Genomic DNA, 8,968 nt, shown 5'->3' with positions numbered 1-8,968 from the left:
TTATCTGAGAAAAGTTTGACATATCAATAAACACTGTAAAATGACTAGACAATGAGTGATTCATGATGTTTTTTGTTTGTTTGTTTTCTATTCCTATAGTTCAATTGGTAGATCCAAGAATGGTAAGTTTTTAGGGTCCATTTCCAGGAAACGTAGAAGTGATTAATTGTTTACCTTTAATACACTATAAATACATTGTAAATATTACAGAAGGAAAATTGAATAGTAGAAAAATATTGTGTTTAAATAAAATCTTCAGAGGTGTTTTTTTTAAGCAAATGAAACATTTTGACATTTATTTTTCACACAGTATATGCAAACTTTTGAGTTTAAGTATTGTACATTAATATTAGTGTAAACAATGTAGCCTATTCAATACAATGGGAATCATTATGCCTTCGTTGAAAAACAAAACAAAAAACACGTTTAATCAACAAATTTCTTGCTGCATCAGGTTAAATAAAGCTTCTGTGCATTCACCACAGGAACCCGGAAGCTCCCGGCATAAATGACCATATATGTACAAGTAAGTGTGACGCCTCTGCTCAACTAGATTGCCATTGGCTTTGAAGTTCCCTTGGCTCTCGCAGAACTCGCTGTGATTGGACTATCTTTTAAACCAAATTAAAAAGCGCTTAATGTTGCAAAGTCCGTTTGGCTGTAATTATTACGTCATTAACACCTTCAGTTAACAATGCAGTGTTGCTATGTCGTGAGAAATTACCTCTTTACCGAGATCGTAACCCTAACCCTAAGCACATCCCCAATAAACTACAAATACCAGCGCCAATTTTTTTCGCCTTCAATCGATAGAATGGCAGAGGCTTATGGGTAATGAAGTTTAAAATGTTGAATAATATAATAAGGCAACATGTAATCTTTTTCTAACAAAGGGTCATCTAAACATGTTCATTGTGTAAACATTAATGACATATTTAAGAGTCAGGCTGAAATTCGATATTTTACTAAGTGCACTTTTTTAAACACCTTTATACCACCTTTCCATATATGTTTGAAAACTCTGTCCAACATTATTTAATTAGCATAGTATAAGTAGTTGTCCTGCCAATTTTTTCTTTGACAGTATAAGCAGACTTTGATTTACAGCCATTAGAAATGTACACTTTTTTTGCTCTTCTAGGGGACTCTACTGGGCCCCTGGGGATGGAAGGGCAGTAAAACATACACATACCTTTTCTCATCATGGACAACAGACTGTGCTGAGTCATATTTTTAAGATTGTCTTTTCAACAACTTGCCAATATGTAAGTTGTAAGTCATGTTTATCTTAGAATAAGAATATAACCACAAAAATATACATCAGTGCCTATTTGGAATGGGCTCCAAATATTTAATTACATCAGGTGCAAGAATACAGTGTTGACAGTAAACAAAGACTGGATTCATGTTGATTGTACATCACCTTCAGTTGTGCATGAAATTCCTGCAGCATTAAAGTCCATGCAGTATCTTCTAATGCAGCTTTCAGCCTGCCCTAACTGAATGTCATTAATGTAACCAAATGTTCATTTCTTAATTAAAACACATTATGTCTATTGTTTACAAAATTAAATGGTGTATTTACCAAACACCATTCTTAATATAGAATATTCACCCTACTTTATTATCCAACACCATGTGCAGTACTTTACTGGAGGATACAACATAAAGACAACTAAAGTAGTGTATTAAGACAAATTATATACATTTTTAACGATATTAAAAATGGGTTATGTTAAAACCATGTTTTTTTAATCAGATGAAGCCATCCAAATGCATGCATGGTGAAATGTCTTGAGCACCAAAGAATCACATCAAGTTTCCAGAGCTCTCCTGGTTTTCTTCCTCTTCTTGCTTGTCCATGTCCTGGACATATCATAATCTTCCATGTCATACATTTTTTTGCAGTTGTTATGCAGCACCCCACAGCACAACTGATGAACAAAAGACATGTAACTAATTTAAATCAAATGGCTTTATTGTCACAATACAATGAACACAAGTATACAGGTGGTGAAAGTCGTGGGTGCAGACTGCAGCATGACAGTATGGATGACACATGAATGAATTAATGAATATATATGAAATACAAATTCTGAATATATATGCAACACACATATATAAGGGACTCAATACATGTAGAGAAAATTATGCTATACAGAGAGCATGAATTGAAGACAATAATAATCACAGTACACATACATCTCTGCAGTGCAGCACGGTATGAATTAGTGCAAACAGAATGTCAGGGTGCATAATAATATTGAGTCCAGTCAGCGTAACTGATAAGAGTGCAGGGCATATGAGGTTGGTGGGATGTGTATGGTTTTACTGGTATGAGTTCAGTTCAGTCTGATTGCCTGTGAAAGGAACTTGTCTCACTGTCTGCTGGTGTAGGTTCTGTGATAACGTCTGCCTGATGGTAAGGGTGAGAGCAATCCATGGCTCGGGTGGCTGGAGTCTCTGACGGTCCTCCTCACTCTCCACCTGGTGTAAATGTCCTGGAGGGACAAAACATGTACTGTATTTAAGGAATGGTAAATCAATAAACAATATATAGTATTTTTATTTATAATTGTTGCACTGGACTTAACATTGATTCTTGTTGGAGATATGGGCCAAAAGAATCCCCCCACAACTAGCTCTCATTGTTTAGCTGTGATGTTTACTTTTACGGGCCGTAACATCTGAGCTGTCGCAGTAGAGCGGTTTGTGAATGCAGTCTTCACAGCAGATAACTGATGGGTTCAGGTAGCAGTGCTGCACTCGGTGGCCATTCAATTGATATCTTCATCAACTGGCTTCATCTTAATTCAAACAAACAGACAAAACAATAAGTCAGCAATAACAGCAATAACTAATCTAGAGAAATAGTGTTTGTGAATACAGGTGCAGGTGTCACTACTCACCATATTCAGTCATTTCCTTCCCAAATCACAGAGATGATGCACAGATGATTTGCTCATTCTAGGAGCTATAAAAAGATGTATATGTGAAAAACTATAACTGCTGACTTGAGAAGTCTTTTGAGAGATCAACATCAATGTTGTACCACACATAACTGCATTGAATTCAGACATACAAATTTCACATACAAAAAAAAACTTTTCACCTTTCTGTCTTTTCTTTTGGGCCCAAGAAGTCCATGTTCATTCCTCATTTTTTTAGGACTGGTTTGACTGATTTTCTTTGCGTTTCTGGTCTTCAGCTGTAAAACAAGAAAATATTTATTGACCCCATGTTGAATTATTATTGTTGTTTAAAAATATAAATTAAGCAGTTATAATTATATACTTCAAGCTCAAGTTCCCTGGCAACTCTAGCAGACTCCTGAGTTCATCTGTACACATCAGATTCAGCGTCTGAGAAAATGCCATCATGCAAACTCTCAGTTTCTACTTTAAAACAGAGCATAAAAGAATGTGTGAGTGAGGGAGTACAGGATAACGATGAAGTGAAAAAGGCAGAGAAAGGCAGAATTTTGTGTGTAAGTTTAAAAGAATGAGAGGAACATTTAAGAGATTTAAGAGAACAGTATCATCTGTTGGTGTGTATGCTAAAATTGTTCTCATTATAGTTATTGGTCTTTGTGTGAACAGCTTTAAGTGATCTGATTTGCCCAAATTCATTGAAGATCTGATTTGTAGCACTTGAAAAGTTAAACTAGCATTTCCATTATCTTGCTTCTTCCATTATCTTGCTTCTTGTGGTTATGGCCAATAACAGCAGAAGGAGTAAAGGTTGTAGAATTTTGTACAAGTACACTTGTACAATATAATATGATTATTGTATGAATTATTACTACTACAACATGCTCTTTGTTGACTGTTCTTCCTGATGGGCTATGTGAACCAAAATTTAAGAAACATCAAATGCTGAGAAAAATGTATCTGCAGCAGAGGTGGGTAGAGTACCCAAAAACTGTACTCAAGTAAAAGTAAAAGTACTTCTAGAAATATTTACTCAAGTAAAAGTAAAAGTACTAGTCTTGAATAGTTACTTGAGTAAGAGTAAAAGAGTATCGGATAAAAAATCTACTCAAGTAGTTACTAGTTACTTTGGGTCATATATACTGAGCCTATTTTTATTTAGATATATAGATAAAATGTATGTAATGTATGTGTGTGTGTATAAATGTATATATTTCATCAGCCTTTACTCTAATTTATGTAATTTATTATAAAACCCTGTCTGTTTACTTAAGTAACAGATATAGGTGTCATGCCATAACATATTTTTAATACGACTGACTTTATATTAAATGTGAATTTAACATTGAAAGTTAATGTGATATAAATATTGCTACTAATCTTTCATTGTTCAGAAAGAGAGCAAATAACATTTGTATTAGTAAAGATCATTTTCAATGACAGTCTAGATTTCAATCACTCTCAGAAACTCCCATTAAAATCACTGAAACTGTTAACACTGTGAAATCAATATCTTAATTATAGATTCGTACACACATCTGCACTTAGTTGTTTCTGACGAGAGAATTCACCAGAAAGAGGTATTCAGTTAGTGAGCGAGTGAAGGAAGCACCGGCATTTTAGCGATGACTCTTCGGAACACCTCTGATTGGCCATTGCATTCAAAAGCACAACAGAACCATGTGTGATTGGTTATAATGTGCAGTGCTGTAAAAACGCGTCTGTCTCTGGCTCAGCGCCAGCAAGCGATCACAGATCTGAATTTAGCAGCTGATGATATGACTTGCTGAACGTACTGGCACCGGTGTGATTGTATTAAAATTAATAAAATCTTAATCGGCTATTTTTTTGTATTTTGGAAGCTGCATTCAACTTTACTCCCCCCTGTTATAAGCCACACACGTACAACAAACTAATGTCACAGTGGTATTGTGTACTGTAATCGAATGTAGCCCAAGTTATTACCTGTTAAACAGTAGATAGCACACGCGTTCATCTAATAAGGATCTCCATCGCAAGCAAATAATAGCCTTTGCAGATTTGCTTTCAATTCAGTGCAGTTCCATAGCCCCGTTTTCAACGATGCTGATGATCTTAAACGTTACAACTCTGAGTGAACCGCTTCAGACGCTCAGCGCGTGCGGCAGAGAACTGAAGGAATCATCCAAACTGATTCATGAACCAATTCACTCGTTTGCCAATTGGTTTGATCAAGCCTTTGAACAGAATTGACTCAAAAGAATGAATCATTCGCGAATGGGCATCGCTCATTGCCCAGAGAAAAGTAGACGGCGCGTTTGGAATAAACTGAAGCATTTATAACATGTATTGCTTTAAGATAAAGTAACGAGAGGAGCGTCGCCCACAGTAACGAAGTAAAAGTACAGATTTTTCCCAAAAAAATTACTCAAGTAAGAGTATAAAGTACCCATCTTTAAATATACTCTGAAAAGTATTAGTTACCCCAAAAAATTACTCAAGTAAATGTAACGAAGTAAATGTAACTCGTTACTACCCACCTCTGATCTGCAGTAAGGTTCAGTCAAGGTGCTCAGACGCACAGACCATAGGCGGAAATCGCGGGGGGGTCCGAACCCCCCCTATCTGAGGGTTGTCCCCCTCTAAAATATAATTGAAATATGTGTATTGTAAATAATATAATGATATATAGTTAAACTAATTGTGTAAGTAGTAAAACAATACAAATGCAAACGGAGCAACAACAACAAAAAAAGTTTTAAACATCTCGAGTTCTCCCTGCTTTGCCTCACATTGCTTTGGTCCACTGCCTGCTCCCATTTTCATCTCACCTCACCACAGACATACACACAGTCTTGTACGTTAGATTAGATTAGCGCGGGTGCGCATTTAGATTTTCCCGCGTTCACTATGATTTAGTCGGTTTACTTCATTTAATATAGTCAATCTAATATAACATCACAATAAGGGTGCAGTTGTTCTCCAGATATTAGCATAACAAATGTGATTTAGATTTTTATAAAAATTGAATAAACAATAAGTTAATATTAAGTGCATTTTAGGCACCATATTGCCTGTTTTAGCTCTATTTCACCAACGAAAAAAGTTGAAAACTAATCTACAGCAGTAACAGCACTAATTTTGAGAAACACACTGAGGAGGTGTTTCCTAACTGAATGAATCCACTTTTTGAACAAATCAGTCATTGACGTAATAAATAATTATTTTTTGTTTTTATACCGATCTCACTATACAGTTGTGTGAGGATGTATGTCTAAGAGTGTGTATGCCTTAATTTTGCTAGGCATGGCAAATGTTTTTATATATGCATGTTTTAATTATAACTGTGAAGCAACAACATTGCTATTAAATGTGCTATACAAATAAATAAAAGTTGAAGTTAAGTTCAAATTCCATTGTATTTTGGTGGCTTGATTTTGTAAACAACTTCAAAAACATTGCAAAAAAAAAATGTTTTGCAGAATGTTTTGGTCAATTTAGTCAGCTTTTTCATTGAACCAGAAAGAAACTTTGAGAAGAAGGATAATGGAACGTTCTCCATGCAACAGTAAGGCTTTCCTCTCTGTACACAAGTACAATCTTGCCTGTTTTATTGGTGTCCCCTTCAAAACTTGCTCGTGAGAAATGTTATGTTTATTGTCCCCCCCAACATTTAGATGAGATTTTCGCCCCTGGCACAGACGTACCATTGGAAGTGTTTGCCTTTGCAGCTTTTGGTCGTCTTCATAAATGCACAAGATGGTCAAATTCAAATCTCATGACAGGCCTTCCTGAAATATAAACATGTTGAGACAGTGTGTTAAAATGATCTGTGACCAAAATATTTGATTAACACATAATATAAGGATGCGTTCATTAAAGCAAATCAATTATAACTAAAAGTCTTCAACATTACCTGTGAAGGGTTGAACCTTTGAAGGACTTGTTCAGCCCCCTTGACAGCTTCTTCAAAATCAGCGAGTTGAAGTTCCCTGTTAATTCTAGCAGAGAGAGAGAGAGAGAGAGAGAGAGAGAGAGAGATTTTACAAGAGATGGCTTCTTTAAAGAGCTGCTGGATTACAGGTTGTTGTGGAGTATGTAATCCGACGTAACTGCAAGACAGAAAAAACACTGAATTACAATTACTTCACAAAAAGGTATTAAAGGCGTGGCAAACTTAGTGGTTACTGTGTTTTACAAATAGTGTAGAGTAAAAACACAGTTACTGCGGTAAAATCCTGGTAAGTGTTGTGTTTATTGTGTTTTAGTAACTACAAATACCAGAATAAAACTACGGTTAACGTGGTAAACCCATAGTAAATGTTGTGGTTTTTGTGCATTAGTTAATACAAATACCAGAGTAAAACTACGGTTAACGTGGTAAACCCATAGTAAATGTTGTGGTTATTGTGTGTTAGTTAATACAAATACCAGAGTAAAACTACGGTTAACGTGGTAAACCCATAGTACATGTTGTGGTTATTGTGCGTTAGTTAATACAAATACCAGAGTAAAACTACGGTTAACGTGGTAAACCCATAGTAAATGTTGTGTTTATTGTGCGTTAGTAACTACAAATACCAGAGTAAAACTATGGTTACTATGGTAAACCCATATTACATGTTGTGGTTATTGTGCGTTAGTAACTACAAATACCACAGTAAAACTATGGTTACTATGGTAAACCCATAGTAAATGTTGTGGTTATTGTGCGTTAGTAACTACAAATACCAGAGTAAAACTATGGCTACTATGATAAACCCATAGTAAATGTTGTGGTTATTGTGCGTTAGTAACTACAAATACCAGAGTAAAACTACGGTTACAGTAGGAGAAGCATGGTAAATATGTTGTAGTTACTGTGTCTTGGCTACACATGACGTGGTCGAGCAACAGTTAGGATACTACTGTAAAAATATGGTAAATGTGTAGACTTTTTACACGATCACGATTATCACGCGATATTGGGTTGGTTGATTTGTTGTGCTTGCATCAGTCATGTCTAAAAGCTGAAGACCCATGTCACATCATTATTTATTTTAAACTGCAACAGGTCTATATACAGTAGAGGCTAGCTTAGGCTAATGACAATGGTAGGCTAGCTGAGCAGCCCACTGTCCCATAATTTGAGCATACGCTGCCCTTTAAACACACGGCCCCATCTAACGTAATGCAGAAATACTGAAATAATTAAAACAATACGGTTAACCACGTGATATCATTACAAAAAGAAGAAGAAAAAAAGATTGTTACCCTTGCTTACCTGTTTGAAGGTGTACGCGCATCAGGTGAATTAGACGAGCCTCGCTAGTGACGTCACTGCCGCTGAACATGATGCGTGTTATTTGGACGCATCTGCTCTCCACCGAAATTAATGTGAAGGATTGGCGTATCATATGCACGCAAAATTGGCATTTGGCGTATGCATTACACGCAACTAGAAAGTGTAAAAGTCGTGTTATTTATACGTAGATTGATGAGAACGGGTTGCTAGGGCAGTTATCGTCCTGATCAGACATATGCTGTGGCACTATCATGCAGTCTGTAATGATATGACATTAGCAAATATTAGCGATTTTTTGCAAACATTTCTTGAGTAACATGACCGTTAATATGAACTCACAATTGAATGTTACATAAAACAAATGATTACTTTTCGTTAAAATCTTTATTTATGCTAAAAAAGCTTACATTTATGTGTCTTTTTGTTCGCTGTAGCAGCCATGTTACGAGATAATTAATACCCCTTCGTTTGAAGTGTGGTCAAGAAAAATCTTCGTTTGAAGGGCTATCTGGACCTTCCCCTTCACCTACCTTTCCAGCCAAAAGAGAATCGAGACACCCCTACCCCTTCACGTGAATGCGTGAAACGGAGGGCTAGGGGGAAAGGGCTAAGGGGTAGAATTGGGATGGGGGAAGGGGGCCAAGATGGCGTCTGAGTAGTTGAACTGTTGTTTGTCTCTTGCAAACTTTTGTGCAAAACTTGATCTCATTTGACCTTCCTTAATGTTTGACATTACTAATACTAATGCATATGTATTAATAAGAATTCTGTGAAG

At 36.1% G+C, this 8,968-nt stretch overlaps 1 long non-coding RNA gene across 6 annotated transcripts; it reads right to left on the bottom strand.

The window, feature by feature from the left end:
* Window positions 1–2,000: 2,000 nt before the first annotated feature.
* Window positions 2,001–8,392, bottom strand: LOC132107877 (uncharacterized). 6 transcript variants are annotated; one of them, XR_009424372.1, is made up of 8 exons: window positions 8,163–8,392; window positions 6,826–7,021; window positions 6,613–6,700; window positions 3,295–3,395; window positions 3,113–3,208; window positions 2,910–2,974; window positions 2,595–2,807; window positions 2,001–2,501 (listed from the first exon to the last, which is right to left on the bottom strand). It is a non-coding gene; the product is annotated as an uncharacterized LOC132107877 (long non-coding RNA). The 6 variants fall into 6 exon arrangements; XR_009424371.1 differs by having other exon boundaries at window positions 2,003–2,501; window positions 8,173–8,392; XR_009424376.1 differs by having other exon boundaries at window positions 2,003–2,501; window positions 3,295–3,398; window positions 6,617–6,700; window positions 8,173–8,392.
* Between the last annotated feature and the right edge of the window lie 576 nt (window positions 8,393–8,968).

This window comes from Carassius carassius, chromosome 2, assembly GCF_963082965.1.
Source record: "Carassius carassius chromosome 2, fCarCar2.1, whole genome shotgun sequence".
Taxonomy (NCBI): Eukaryota; Metazoa; Chordata; class Actinopteri; order Cypriniformes; family Cyprinidae; genus Carassius; species Carassius carassius.
Note: the sequence above shows the minus strand (reverse complement) of the source record. Positions and strands in the feature narration are given on the sequence as shown.